Genomic DNA, 15152 nt, shown 5'->3' on the forward strand with positions numbered 1-15152 from the left:
TTATAACCTCTTTAGACTTGTATTCAGTATTTCTGTAGATACAACTTAAAATCCTACTTGCCCTACCACTAGCAACAGAACACTGCTTGGATGGCTTTAGAGACTCATCAACTATAACACCAAGATCCCTTTCCTTCATAACACTATTAAGGTTATTCCCATCCAAATTATACTTATAATTCAAATTATGATAACCCACATGCATTATCTTGCATTTATTATAATTAAAACCCGTCTGCCATTTATTTGCCCAACTCATAAATGATCTAAATCCTTTTGTAAATCAGCAGCATCCTCTTCACAGCTAACTAGCAACACCCAAGACCTTAATATCATTTGCAAATTTAAGTAATTTATTGACTATTTCTCGATCTATGTCATTGATGTAAATCGAAAAGAGCAAAGGTCCTAAGACTGAGCCCTAAGGTACCCCACTTGTGACATTAATCCAGTTTGACTGAACTTCTTTTGTAACAGCCCTCTGCATTCTTCCATTCGGCTACTCTTCTATCCAATTTGCTAACTTATACCCCACACCTATAGAGCTATTTTTACAAGCCTTTTATGTGGCACCTTGTCAAATGTTTTCTGAAAATCCAGGTACACCAAATCTACACCCTTATCCTCATCTACATAAGCAGTAACTTTTTCAAAGAATGTCAAAAGATGTGTATGGCAAGATTTTCCCTTGGTGAAACTATGTTGACTATCCAAGAAAATTCTAAACTTTGTTAAATGACTTTTAAAAGCATCTTTTAACAGACTTTCTGAAACTTTTCCCACACCTGAAGTGAGACTAATGGGTCTATAATTCCTGGGACAATTTTTATCACCTCCCTTGAAAAGAGGAGTTAAATTAGCTAACTTTCAATCCTCTGATACCTGCCCACTATTCAAGAACTGACAAAAAATAGTATTAAGTGACTCACATATCCAATCTTTAACCTCCTTCAAAACCCCTGGGGAAATATTATCTGGCCCAGGAGCCTTATCGTTTTTTAACTTTTCTATTTTTTCTTAAGAAGCTCAAAATTAATGCAGTCATCTTGTTTGACCTCGTTTCAATTTACAAACTGTTCAAAATGCGGAATACTGCTTAAATCTTCATTAGTAAAAACCGAAGAAAAAGCAAAATTTAATAACCCAGCCATCTGGTAACCATCAGATACTAGCCTTCCTTTATCGTCCCTCAAGGGTCCTACCCACATCTTAACATTTTGTTTCCCCTTAATGTATTTAAAGAAATCCTTACTGTTAATTTTTGCATTTTCAGCCAACCTTTTTTCATACATCCTTTCTGATGTCCTAATTTCCTGTTTCATCAACTTTCTTGATCTTCTATAATCTTCTAAATCTCCTGTCATATCAGTCAATTTAAATTTCTTAAATTTATTATGCATTTCTTTAATTTTCTCTCTTAAACTCTTTGTGAGTCAACCTGTTTTTTTTTTTACTTTGCAGCTAACTTTTTTCTATCTATAAGGAATATGTTTACCTTAAAGGGGGGGGGAGGCTTGCTGGAACTGAAATTACCCCAAAATGTGCCTTGATCTCTCCTATAGCCCCCTCTACCGACGAAAAGTGCTTACTGTTAAAACTAATTCACTTGCTAAATAGTTTTGTTCATAAGATTTTCATGGCAACTACTTTTTATGTTCAAAAGCTTCTAAGTACACAAGCTTAATACAATATTATTAAACTAATAGGACTTCGACCAGAAACAATTTCATCATACACGAATTACTTGCAGGTTTCTCAAACAAAATAAGAATCAGCAAAGCGCGTGCACTCAAACTTGAAACAGAACTATGCAACAATTGAAAGGGCCTTATACGCAGTATGACAAGCAAAACAAAACAGCACACAGTTGTAAGCACGATAAGTACCATAGCACCTATAAAACCCAAGTGATATTGTATTGTGTGTGTTTTTAATAGGATATTGTAGTTTTGATTCTTGGTTGAAAGTGTTAAGTATTTGAATTATTTCCAACTGAATTATTGTTTTAATTTACACACAGCTGGAGATTTGTCATTCTGTGTTGATGAGCTAGGTAAGCCTTTACTAAGTACAATGGTTTTTACTTTTGTTTCATTATTAATATGTATTTTTGATATTTCAGTAAAAGTAATTGTTCCATTGTAGAATATAAAAATCAAAGTGACAGATCGTTCATTCAGAGCATTAAAATTCGTTGTGCACAAATATCCTGAATTTGGAGTTCAATAATTAAAGAAAAACTCTGTCATAACCTTTCAACTTATTGGATAAATTACAGTACCAACAAAAGTATGTAAGCTTGGTTTGAATGTCGCGCCAAGCTATTCGATGGCTATTTGCGATATTCGTTCCTAATTTAGTAGTGATAGACTAAAGGGAGATCAACTAGTCAACACTGCCCTCCCTTGGACTAATCTTTTTACCAACGAATAATGGGATTGACCGTTATATTATAACGCCCCCACGACTGAAAGGCGAGCATATTCTGTGACGGGGATCCGAACCCGTGACCCGCAAACTGGGAGTCGAGCGCTCCAACCACCACGTCAATATAATTTTCTAACGTTGTTAGTAGTAAATGGTAAAAATGATATGTTAAGCAATTTTTTATTAGTTTATTTCTGTGTTTTACACTTATTAAAAGTATTGAATGATGTTAACGTTTTCAGAATATCAGTGCAATAATTAATTTTGCTTCCCTTATAGTAAGGTAATCATGTGATTTTACTTCCCTTATGATAATGTAAACATGTGATTAAAGATACATAGTGTTTCAACTAATCAACATGCAAGTGATATAAAACTTCTAAATATAATTTGATAATTAATAATTAAAATATACAATGTAGAAAAATGAATCAATTAAGTAACTTTCGATTACGTTTCTGGACACCAAGTTTCTGTATACCTGAGTGTAAAGATATTTCCATCATTTCGGGCCTCGATACTATATTATTAAAGTAATTGCAATTTGCTATTATTTTTAGATAAACATTTTGTGGCTGGCCCCTTGAACTACAGCAGTAGCCCGGGTATTCAGGGAGGAGAAGGTGGAGACAGGTGTTTCGATAGTTGTTTTATCATTATCTTAGCTGACAGTTTAAAAAAACAACAAAAATCGCACATAACTTCTCCGCAAGGTTGTATCCTGAATTTATAAATAATATCATTTTATAGGGCGGCTCTACGTATGAAGAGGGGGAGAGGAGTGGGAGGGGGTACGGGCGTGGCTCTCTTTATTGTATTGGGTCACCTTGCACTAACCCTAACTCCACAAACTGAGACACAGCTCAGAATACAGATGATGAGGGAAGTCTCTGTATTCTGCCAGCAAGATTTTCTTGACTGGTAAAATGAAATAAAAAAAAACACATTTGTAAAATTGAGCCAAAAGTCACACATAAAAAAATAGCACGTTCAGCTATTTTGGTCCTAGCCAGAATAACATTAATCAAATTGTCTTGATATTTGCTCAACCATAAATTTAAGAAGTATTTTTATAGTAATTATCAGACCTAGCCAGAATAACATTAATCAAATTGTCTTGATATTTGCTCAATAATAAATTTAAGAAGCATTTTTATAGTAATTATTAGACAGGGTTAGTACTTTTGTAGATCTGTATATAAACGTTTAAAATCGCAGTAAGAGAAATAGAATGAATGCATATTTAAAGAAGGGGAAGAATGAAGTAACATGACGTTTTTGGAAAACTTATTCAACACTTTTTGTCATTATTACGAATCTGCCATATGTTCATTGTAAACATAAATTATTGTTTTTTTCCTTCAATTTTACTTGTTCAGTACTTAATATTTATTTGTTTATTTCTATTGTTCAACAAAACGTGAATTTCAGTACAGAAAAGATGACGTAGGGGCCCAATTTATTTTTTGATTTGCTACTCCCGCTGCAATAGACTAGATTCGCTGATTGCATGGCTCATCGATTTAAAGAAAGTAAATTGACAAATACATAAAGAAACAATTAGTTTGCTGAATAATAATGAATAGTTAATTGTGACGGAATGTTATCTAAACACTTAAATTACTTTAGATTATTAGTGGAGAGTAAAAGACTTTACATCTAAAACAAAACAAAAGATCATGTTTGAAAAATCCAACGCATGTGTTTACAAGATTTTAGCGTTACAACTAATTCAGCAGATGTAATCGTTTTTTTTTATTACATCATTGAGGGAATCTCTCACTTACAATGCATAAGTTAGCAATCAAATAAAAATGTTCTCTAATGATATGTTGGACAAGAGCGCCGAGTTTAGTTTATGCAGAGTTCTGGGAAAATTATAAACATTCCACGAAACAGTCATTATAATTGATAATAGTTTGTGAAAGGAGTGCTCCGCAGTGGCTCAGCGGTAAGTCTAAAGGTTATAATGTCAAAAATCGGTTTTCGATATCCGTTAGCCCATTATATAATATATAGCTTTGTGCTTAACTGAAATAAATGTAAAAGTAGTAATCAACCAGAACCCCTTTATATAACTTAGTGAAATAAGAAAACAAAAACACCTTACTAGACTTTGAAACTGTGAGTTTCAATAATTATCTACCTGAACTCAGCAAATAAACTTATGGACTTATTGCGGTAAAAATTCATGGTTCGATCCCTGTGGACATATCGCAGATAGCCCATGCTACAATTTTGCACTTCAGTAAACAAAGAAAAAAGTGTTCCTTACATTATCTCAATATATCATGGATACGGTAACCACTCCACCTGCTAATAGCTTCTGACTTGAAGGGTGGTTTGTTTGAAGTTAAGCACAAAGCTGCACAATGGGCTATCTGTGCTCTGCTCACCACGAGTATCGAAACCCGATTTCTAGCATTGTAAGTCCACAGATATGCCACTCCGCCACTAGGAGGCTTGAAGGGTGGTGGGAATGTGCTGCTAAACTGCTTTCTTAAGAAAATAACCGACACCAGTTACTTTTAAGAATTAGTTTAGATAAGAAATATATATATATACCCAAGAAATACCCAACACAACTCGAACCTAAGTAGATGATTCAACACATTTTGAAATGATATATTAAGATGATAGGAAGTTTCCTTTCACGAATGTAAACATAAAATGCCTTTTTTTGCAATACTTAACAATTGGATTTCATGTTATTGTCACAAAAGCAGTATTTTGAGTACAAATCATTATATGGTAATGTATATAAAAATACAAACATTTCAAGTTTAAGAATTTTTCCATCATGTTGTTTTTATGAATTTTAATTTTTTCTTCTAAATAATAGCTAGAAACCGGGTTTCGATACTCGTGATGGGCAGAGCACAGATAGTCCATTGTGTAGCTTTGAGCTTAATTAGAAACAAACAAACAAAATAATAGTTAATTGTTTTTGATCGTCTAGTCTGAATAAATTTGATTTATTATTCTAAAGAATTCAGATTGGAAAATATATGTTTATTGTTCTAACTTCGCACTATCATTGTTTGTTTGTTATGGATTTCGCGGAAAGCTACACGAGGGCTATCTGCGCTAGCCGTCCCTAATTTTGTAGTGTAAGACTAGAGGGAAGGCAGCTAGTCAGTCATCATCACCCACCGCCAACTCTTGGGCTACTCTTTTACCAACGAATAGTGGGATTGACCGTCACATTATAGCACCCCCACGGCTGAAAGGGCAAGCATGTTTGGTGTGACGGAGATTCGAACCCGCGACCCGCAGATTGCGACTCACTATCATATTTACCAAGATACTGAATGTTCTACTTATTTTTTTAACTAATCTTAAAAATTCTTTCGTGTTGATTTTTCCTATAGACTTCATGGTTACAATCTGGTTTTGTTTTCTAGAACAAAGATGCACAATTTTCTATCTGCGCGGGAATTAAGCCTCAGATATTAGTTGTAAGTCCGTAAACTTTCTGCTACTAATCCACTGGTGATCTCATGGTTAGAAAAATATTACAAATTCAAACATTGATGTCATAAATACATCCAATCAAATAATAATAAAAAGGTTTACGTTGTCAATGCGTAAACCGTCATAAAAGACCCTAAAATTGGACACAAAATATGTCATTGATGAACTTGATATAATACTATTTAATTGCAAGGCAGGTGAAAATGTTAATAGAAAAACACAACTGCTTCTGTTTTACTTTTTAGACCAATTACTTTCGATATTTCACTTTGAAAGATTTGTTCATCCATCAGAGGAAAGCCATCCTGCAAAAATGTTGTGTCCCTGACGTTATTTGAATGACTAGTTTTATAATATATTAACCTTTTCTTAAATAAATATATGGTAGGGTATTCTTCAATATTATCGTTTAAACACGTTTAGCACCACATTTAATCCCGATTTACGAAACGTTTAAATCTCCCTCATTTCTACATCAGGGGATAAAACCGTATCTTTATTGTGTTATTAATGTTATTTATCTTCCTTATGAATAATCTATAAAAAAAAGACACAATAATTAGGACAGCTAGAAGAATTAGAGGTCTAATTAACTCTTAAAACAATCCTTCGTGCATTTTTCTTGTTAGTCGCCAGAAAATTTGTACAAAGTAAGGAAAACATGTGTTGCAAAAAAAAATTATATAATAATGATAAGAGTAGACAACTTTATTTTATTACCAATATTGACTCCTGTTTTGCTTTCTATATGAAATATCAACGTTTAATAAAAGAAGCGCAGCTATTCTTATTATTGGATTAGTCACAATAAAAGCCGCCTCGGGCCTGGCATGGCCAGATAGCTCGACTCGTAACCTGCGGGTTCGGATCCCCGTCCCACCAAACATGTTTGCCCTTTCAGCTCTGGGAACGTTATAATGTAACGGTCAATCCATTATTCGTTGGTAAAAGAGTAGCTCAAAAGTTGGCGGTGGGTTGTGCTGACTAACTGCCTTCCCTCTAGTCTTTTACTGCTAAACTAGGAACGGCTAGTACAGATAGCCCTCGAATAGCTTTGCGCGACATTCGAGACAAACCAAACCAAAAGCCGCTTCGTGGCAAGTTACTGAACTTCCAGATAAAGATGTTCGCAACTGCGACAAAATAAAACTATACAAATGTTTACAATGTTACTGTCAAGAGTCTAAATTTTGTTTATAGTTCTTTATAAAACCCTAAAGCACTTCAATAAATTCGTCATTAATTTTAAAAATATTAATTAATTTTCTTTCAGACGTTTCTAGAATTTCATAGGAGTTAAACTTCTCATCAACTAAACTAAGAATGAAAAACACTCAATACCAATAATAACTTTGCAACGAAATTACTAACGAAATGTTGTTGTTGTTTTTCAAAGGAATTCATTAACTTCATCTATCTGAGCGATTATGAATCACGCTTTTTATTTGTTTTTTCTTTAAATTAATTGTGTTTTATTTCGGTCTATAATGTCGTGAATAAGGTAATTAACTAGATTCATCTGTGTGCTATGACAAACAGTATAACATAGCTATAATTCGATGCTATTATTGAACTCATTTAGTATAATGTAACGAGTTACTAATGCATTAGTTTCCGGTGTGTCAGGATTATATCTGAGGGCTAATAACGCTAGAAATCAGATATTGATATTTGTAGTCACAGGACACAGATAGCCCATTATGTAGATTTATGCTTAACAAAGAAAAAAGAAACAAATCAATACATTAAGAATATACCAAGTTTATCAATAAACTTCCTAATGATATATAGAGCCACTCTGGATAACATATTAGTGACTATTTCAACTATTTCGACTCGCAATCTGAGAGTCGCGGGGTCGAATCCCCGTCACACCAAGCATGCTCCCCCTTTCAGCCGTTGGGGCGTTATAGTGTGACGGTCAGTCCAACTATTCGTTGGTAAAAGAGTAGCCCAATAGTTGGCGGTGGGTGGTGCTGACTAGCTGCCTTCCCTCTAGTCTTACACTGCTAAATTAGGGACGGCTAGCGCAGATAGCCCTCGTGTAGTTTTGCGCAAAATTTATAACAAACAAACAAACATCTATGTAAATTACTTCTGTGTTAATTAAATAACAAAGGAGAAAAACGTTAAAGACGGTCTATTTATCTCACAGAATCTGTTTCAGGTGGTTCACGAATTTAAGGAACTTCATAATATTTTATGTGCTTCACTTATTGGTTTGAAGACTGATACAAAATTTCACATGATTTCAAAGAACTATTACAATTTTCAACTAATTAAATGGCAGAAATCAAAAAGGACCGTCGTCACAGAGAACAGTGTCGCTCACAGCAACTCGTATTGGAGAAGAATGTTTAACTTCTTTCCAAAATACATAGTAGACAATGCAATCACTTTTACATGTCACTGGCAGGTATAACAGGGATTGTAATTTCGGTGACGAGGAACCCACTTTGAGACTAATAATGGCTGGAGACGGCTTGAATGGGTAATGAAGAAAAACTTTAATATAAGTTTAACATAACAGCAAATGTACAACGTTTCGACAAGGTTTTGTCATCATCGTTGGTAAAAGAGTAGCCCAAGAGTTGGCGGTGGTTTTGCTGACTAACTGCCTTCCCTCTAGTCTTTTACTGCTAAACTAGGAGCGGCTAGTACAGATAGCCCTCGAATAGTGATGATGACAAAACCTTGTCGAAACGTTGTACATTTGCTGTTATGTTAAACTTATATTAAAGTTTTTCTTCATTACCCATTCAAGCCGTCTCCAGCCATTATTAACAGGGATTGTGTAAAGTTAGATCGGATCTAGAACCGAACACCATATTAGGGAACTCTACCAGACACAATCTTAAAAAATTAAATAGATTAGTACAAGAATCCAGCTTTATATCTCCATAGGTAATAGGTCTAGATATTTCACTAAATCAGAAGCGCTACTATTAAAACAAATTATTAAAAGGAAATAATTTCATTGCGATACTGAAGTATATCTATTTGGCTTTTGTAGTTTTTTAAAACGAAATCCCAGATTACACAATAATGCCTTGAATATAGTTTCATTCCTTGCATCATAAACAGAAGCTTACAGAAATATCGACCCTCAAAAACCTAGTATTGAAAAAAACTTAATAATTTAGATACGTGCAGTGCTTATTCTGATATATCTATAGGCACTGAAGTATTCTGTATCCTCCCGATGGCTCAGTGGAAAGTGTGTGGGCTTTTCACGCTAAAAATCTGTTTTCGATTCCCGTGCTGGGCACAGCACAGATAGCCCATTGTGTAGATTGTGCTTAACAGAAAACAAACGAACTAATTATTCTGTAAAGCTAAGCCAGCTTAAAACCTTTTGATTTAGCCATCATCCAAGTTTATGCGCTTATATTTGGCTGTGAAGAATACGAAATCGAAAATGTTCATGGAGATGCTGAGAAAACTACGTAGGTGAAATCAGAATATTTGGCGTTAATATGTGACTTCAATATAAAACTACGTAGGTGAAATCAGAATATATGGTGTTAATATGTGACTTCAATACAAAGGCAGGTGAAGGTAGGAACGGAGTTCTAATCGGATAACATAGCCTTAGAGGACGGGACAAATAAGGAGATAGAATAGTAATAACATTTTGGGAAGAAAAAGGCCTAAATTAGTGATAAGGAACGTTTGGTTCAAGCATCACCCTAAACATATGTATAGTTGGAGGTCACCAGAGGATGGTGAAAGAATGGTGAAAAACCATATACACTACATCCCAGTTAGTTAGAATTTATCCAAAAGTAGACTTTGGTTTAACCCAGTGATTGGATATATAAGAATGAAACTGAAGAAGCTGAGTAAAGAAGCTCGAAGAGGGCAAAATGTAAAAAACAACATAGCTAAGGACTTTGAGAAAGAAACTAAAGCCTGACTTAAAACATTAACAAAAGGAGAAGTTACAAATAAGGATGCTGAGGACAAGTAAGTTAAGTTAAAAACAAATGTTACAAGAAGCAGGAGAGAACATTGAAAGAAAGAGTAAAGTATAGGATTAAAAACAAAGAATCGTGTTGAATGACGAGATTCTAAAAAACCATGAGATATAGGAAAGTAGATAAGGAAATTAGGCGATTTCTTTAGGCAAGCAAAGGCTGAATGTTGGAACAAGAAACATGCAGAAATTGAGGAAAATTCCGGGAAATGCACAAAAGAATAAAAAGTTGAATGAAAGCCTACCCTCTTGTCCAGTGAAGCAATTAAAAGTAAGATCGACCAAATAATTTTGAAACTGCAATTGAGGATCTTACAGAGAGGTTGGCGGAGTAGTAGTGAGAATTATATAATGGTACCAGGGAAGAGGAACCAGCTGTAAAAAGTGGTGGAATAAATTAACAAAAGCCTAGAAATTTTAAGTTTACAAAATAGAAAAGCTTGCAGCATAAACTAGATTACAGCAGAATTTCTAAAGGATACGGACATTTTAGAAATTAGATATTCGGCTGCAATTTGCAACTCAATTTGTAGAGGAAAGACACTGCCAACAGACTTTAAGATGACTATCAGTTTGACCACTCACTCCTCAAACGTATTTCTAAGAACAATTTTCATAAAGAATGAGGTTGAGAATGAGCTATCAAAAGACCAAAACAATTTTAGAAGAAGCCGAGGAACTCAAGAAAGCATATTTGGCCTTAGGATACTGGGTGAAAGAACCAAAGAAATGCAAAGAAATATTTATGGATGCTTCATAGAATGAAAAAAAAAAGCTTTTGATAGGGTTAAACATGAGAAGTTAATAGAGACTCTGTAGCAGATGGGATATATCGAAAGGATATCAGATTCTCGAAAAAATGTATAGCAGAGTCAGAATTCAGCAGTTCGAATAGACGAATAACTAAGCAACTGTTTTGGCGGTTAAGATTTAAAAAGTGTGCTCTCACCAACAGTATATAATTTCTATGCAAAGTTCTTGATGAGGGCTAATTATTGACACAGAAGTGATCAGGGTTAGCGGAAACATAATCTGTAATAATAGGTACGCTGATGATTCATAACCTGTGGCTAAATTTGAGAAAGAGATGCAGCGGTCAGTACAGGCTTGATGATAAATGAAAAAGTTATGAACTCAGAGGAAATGTCAATAACAACGACAACTTCAAAATATAAGGAATCTGTCAGAATATGCATCAAAGTAGACAGTAAGAAGTTCGAACAAATACAGGAGTTTTAGGGATGAATATTAACAGTGATGGAAAGTGTGAAAAAAACAGATGGAGCGAAGGAATAACAAAACAACATTCTTTACTCTCACTAGAGATAGCAAACTAGAAAAGAAGAGGGAACTTCTTAAATGTTACGTATGGATCTTGTTGAAAGAAAACGACAGTTGGAAACATTAGGAATGTGGTGTTACAAACGAATGAGGAAGATCAGCTACAAAGAAACAGAAATTAATGGGGACGAATTTAAACGAATGATGAAGATCGGCTACAAAGAAACAGAAACTGGTGGGGACGAATTTAAACGAATGATAAAGATCGGCTACAAAGAAACAGAAACTGATGGGGACGAATTTAAACGAATGATGAAGATCAGCTACAAAGAAACAGAAACTGATGGGGACGAATTTAAACGAATGATGAAGATCAGCTACCAAGAAACAGAAACTAATGGGGGACGAATTTAAACGATTGATGAAGATCGGCTACAAAGAAACAGAAACCGATGAGACGAATTTAAACGAATGATGAAGATCAGCTACAAAGAAACAGAAACTAATGGCGACGAATTTGAACACACTAAGACATGTACTGGACATGTGTAGGAAATGAAAGATGCGCTACTTTGTTGACATTTATTCTGAGTACATAATATTTCCCTTTATCAATAAGCCTTTGTAACCATTGTATCTCCTCTTCATATTCACCCACAAGTTCGTATCATTGGGGCCGAAGGAAGACTACCAGAGATTCTGAAGAGTGAGAAGCAGGCTGAGACTCACTCGGCTCAATGACATTAGAAAATAGATTGGATTACGAAAGCTGGTGCAGACAGGCAGCGAGGAAAAGAAAACAATAGAGAAATATAGTAGTCGACCCTCATAATTGGGGAGGATACCATGACTGACTATAGACAGTTTAAATCAAGCCATCAAATATACATGAATATAAGAATCTTTATGGGCAACTTATTAATAGGTATATCTTGATAGAAAAAACATAAGCCACTTGTAATGAAGATTTTCGAGTAATTACATTTCCTGAGTGTAATTAAAGAAATTTATTTCGAATAGAAATATATTTTCTTAGGAGGTTAAAAAAGGATAAGGATACCAATAATAGTAAGTAATTACACTTTATAACCCATAGGATCATATTCTAGGAAAATATATTAAGCACTCCCTGCTTCATTTCAATTGTTAAGGAACTCAAAAGTGATGTAAGTATATTTTTTAACATATATATAGTATCTATCATTAAATTTGGTGATTTTCTTAATGGAGGCAAGCTTCCAACATTTGATATGCTGCCATAAAACCCACCAGATCATCTTAAACTAAATCGGCCCTTGACATCGAATGCCACATTAAATTAATTTTCTTGATAACTGCCGAATTAACCGAGGTAAGTCATTTGTAGGATCATTTTGAGATAGTTTATTTCAGAAGTTCCTGAAAATCTACATACTAACATTGCTTATTGTATCGTGGTGATCCAGCCAGTTAAACGTTATGAGGTAACACATGGATTCCAGCCTAACTTTATTTCTACCGAGGAAGGTAATAAGTTTGAATCAGCCGATTTACATGCATATCTGAACGAATGAAATAACAATTTAACACCAATTACAACTTGAATTGTGTGATTTTTTTTTACCTTTTGGGTGAATAATAAAGACAAACTAAAGGTGTGTTCTGTAACCCGTGAGGTCTTTTCGCTGCAGGCTTTAGTTATGTTGCAAATCATCATATATGTAAGGTGTAGCGGTAGGTAAACCACTGCACGTGGGCAAAGTGGGAGTGTGTCTGAGGCGAAGAATAAAAAGTTTTATCATGCAGTGGAATAAGGGTAAGTACGTGCGCATTATACGGCTTAATAAAATATATTTTATACATAGTACATACTGATCAACGAGCCAAATAAAACAGATTCGAATATAGATATGAGTTTTAAACAGATTCTACAAATGCGTAACTGCAACTCGAATTAAGGTAACGTGTATTTTGATACACGTTGGACAAAAGTTTGTGCAGCCTGGTTTGTATTTTTATTCACGATTTATTAACATATGTTTAGTTTATTCATAACGCTTTTCTAGAAACATTTTAAACTTCATTAATGATAATGTAGCCAACTCCAGCGGTTCTCAAACTGGAGAGGGGGGGGCCATCCCAAGTGTTCGTTAGAAGGTTCAAAACAAAAAAGGTGCCTCAAAAATTGTTTACTGAAATGAATAATGCGATTATTCTAAAAGCAATACAGTCAGCAGTCGCATATTCGCCCACAAACAATTATGGAGGGGTCGATGGGAAGCAGGATGGGCTAATGGTTCGACCTAACAATTTTGAGAACCACTGACCACTGTCAAAAACTATAAAATTTGCTTTATGAGGCATCTTGACCCATATAATTATTAAAAATAGACAAGTTCGCCATTTTTCTTTGTCAATCTGTGGGACCTATAGAAAAGTAACTTTGTACCAAATTATTCCAAATCCCATGTAAATTGGTCAAAACACGGCGGAGTAATTGACCATAATCCACAAAATTATGTTTTTTGTTAGATGTGAGAAAAAAGACTCAAAATGTATGTCACTGTTTTGAGCACATGAAACTTTATATTTGTGCCTATTTTCGTCTTGATTTCTGCAAATACGACTGCACAGGAGCCTAAAATATACATTTTTGAGTTGTTTTATCTTTGACCCTATATAATCCTTAAAAAGACCTAAATAAAAAACACTTTGAGAATATTTGACAAGGTTTCAAGTACCTACCAAGTTTCAAGTCAATCAGCCGACAAATGAAGAAATGGCGGTCGATTGAAAAGTGTTTGGAAGAAGAAGGAATACAAAAAGAGTATGTCTCTCTGTGGAGACATGATGAAGGATGATGTATTGTAAAAACCATATCTAAAATTGAAAAAAAAAATCTTAATTAACCCAACCTTAAACTGTAAAAATATTTTATATAACAAATAATATTGGATATATGAAATTTCACTTTGTAAGATCATTTTTTACCGATAGTAATTGTCATAAATATATAAGAGCCAATCCAATCAATTGCAATCTTTGCATTGGCTTTCCATTGTTCTCTCCAACTACTATTAAAACAGGTGTATTAAATCTTAAAATGTTTTCTCAGTCCGTATAACTACCATAAAAATAGGTATATCAAGCCTAAGAATGTCTTTCCACAGTTATCATAAAATTTATATCAGGCTCACAGTGTCTCTCCGCAGTTCCGTCCAACCACCATAAAAACATGTGAAACCTAAGAATGTCTTTCCACAGTTATCATTAAATTTATATCAGGCTCACCGTGTCTCTCCACAGTTCCGTCCAACCACCATAAAAACATGTGAAACCTAAGAATGTCTTTTCACAGTTCTGTACAGTTAGCATGAAAAATTATACCAAGCTAACAATGTTTTAATAGTGCTATTCAACTACCACAGAAACAGGTACAATAGACCTAACAATGTCTTTTCTCAGTCGCGTGAAACTACCACAATAAATGTATATCAGGCTAACAATATCTAGCCACAGTTTTGTCCAACTACCATAAAAACAGGTATACCAAACCTAAGAATGTCTCTACCATATCCTGCAGCCACCACGTATAGTATGTAGAACTTTACAATATTAATCACTCCATCGTAACCAGGCATTAAACACCTGACGGTGTTCTTTAACAGCTCTTTTAGTCAACATATTCAGGTACAACTTGAAAATATATCTTTATAGCTACGCCATCTGTCATGCTTTCCAGAACAAGTTCTTAACACTTTACAGTTGCGATTACACTACCAGACTTATGAACGATGTAGACGATTTGAAGAATCGACTTGGAGGAAAAGTTTCCAGCGCTCTGAAAACTGTAAGGAAGTAGTTTGAACTGACTGTCGTATATTTAGTTTAGCAACTCGTCGCGATTCTCGAAACTTGATATATTTCAGTCATCATATGATACCAGTTCCCTCAAATGATAAACACTACTGCTACCAATCAAGAACGAAGTCGGTGAGAGATTTATATGAACTAT

Source organism: Limulus polyphemus, unplaced genomic scaffold (assembly GCF_000517525.1).
Source record: "Limulus polyphemus unplaced genomic scaffold, Limulus_polyphemus-2.1.2 Scaffold98, whole genome shotgun sequence".
Classification (NCBI taxonomy): domain Eukaryota; kingdom Metazoa; phylum Arthropoda; class Merostomata; order Xiphosura; family Limulidae; genus Limulus; species Limulus polyphemus.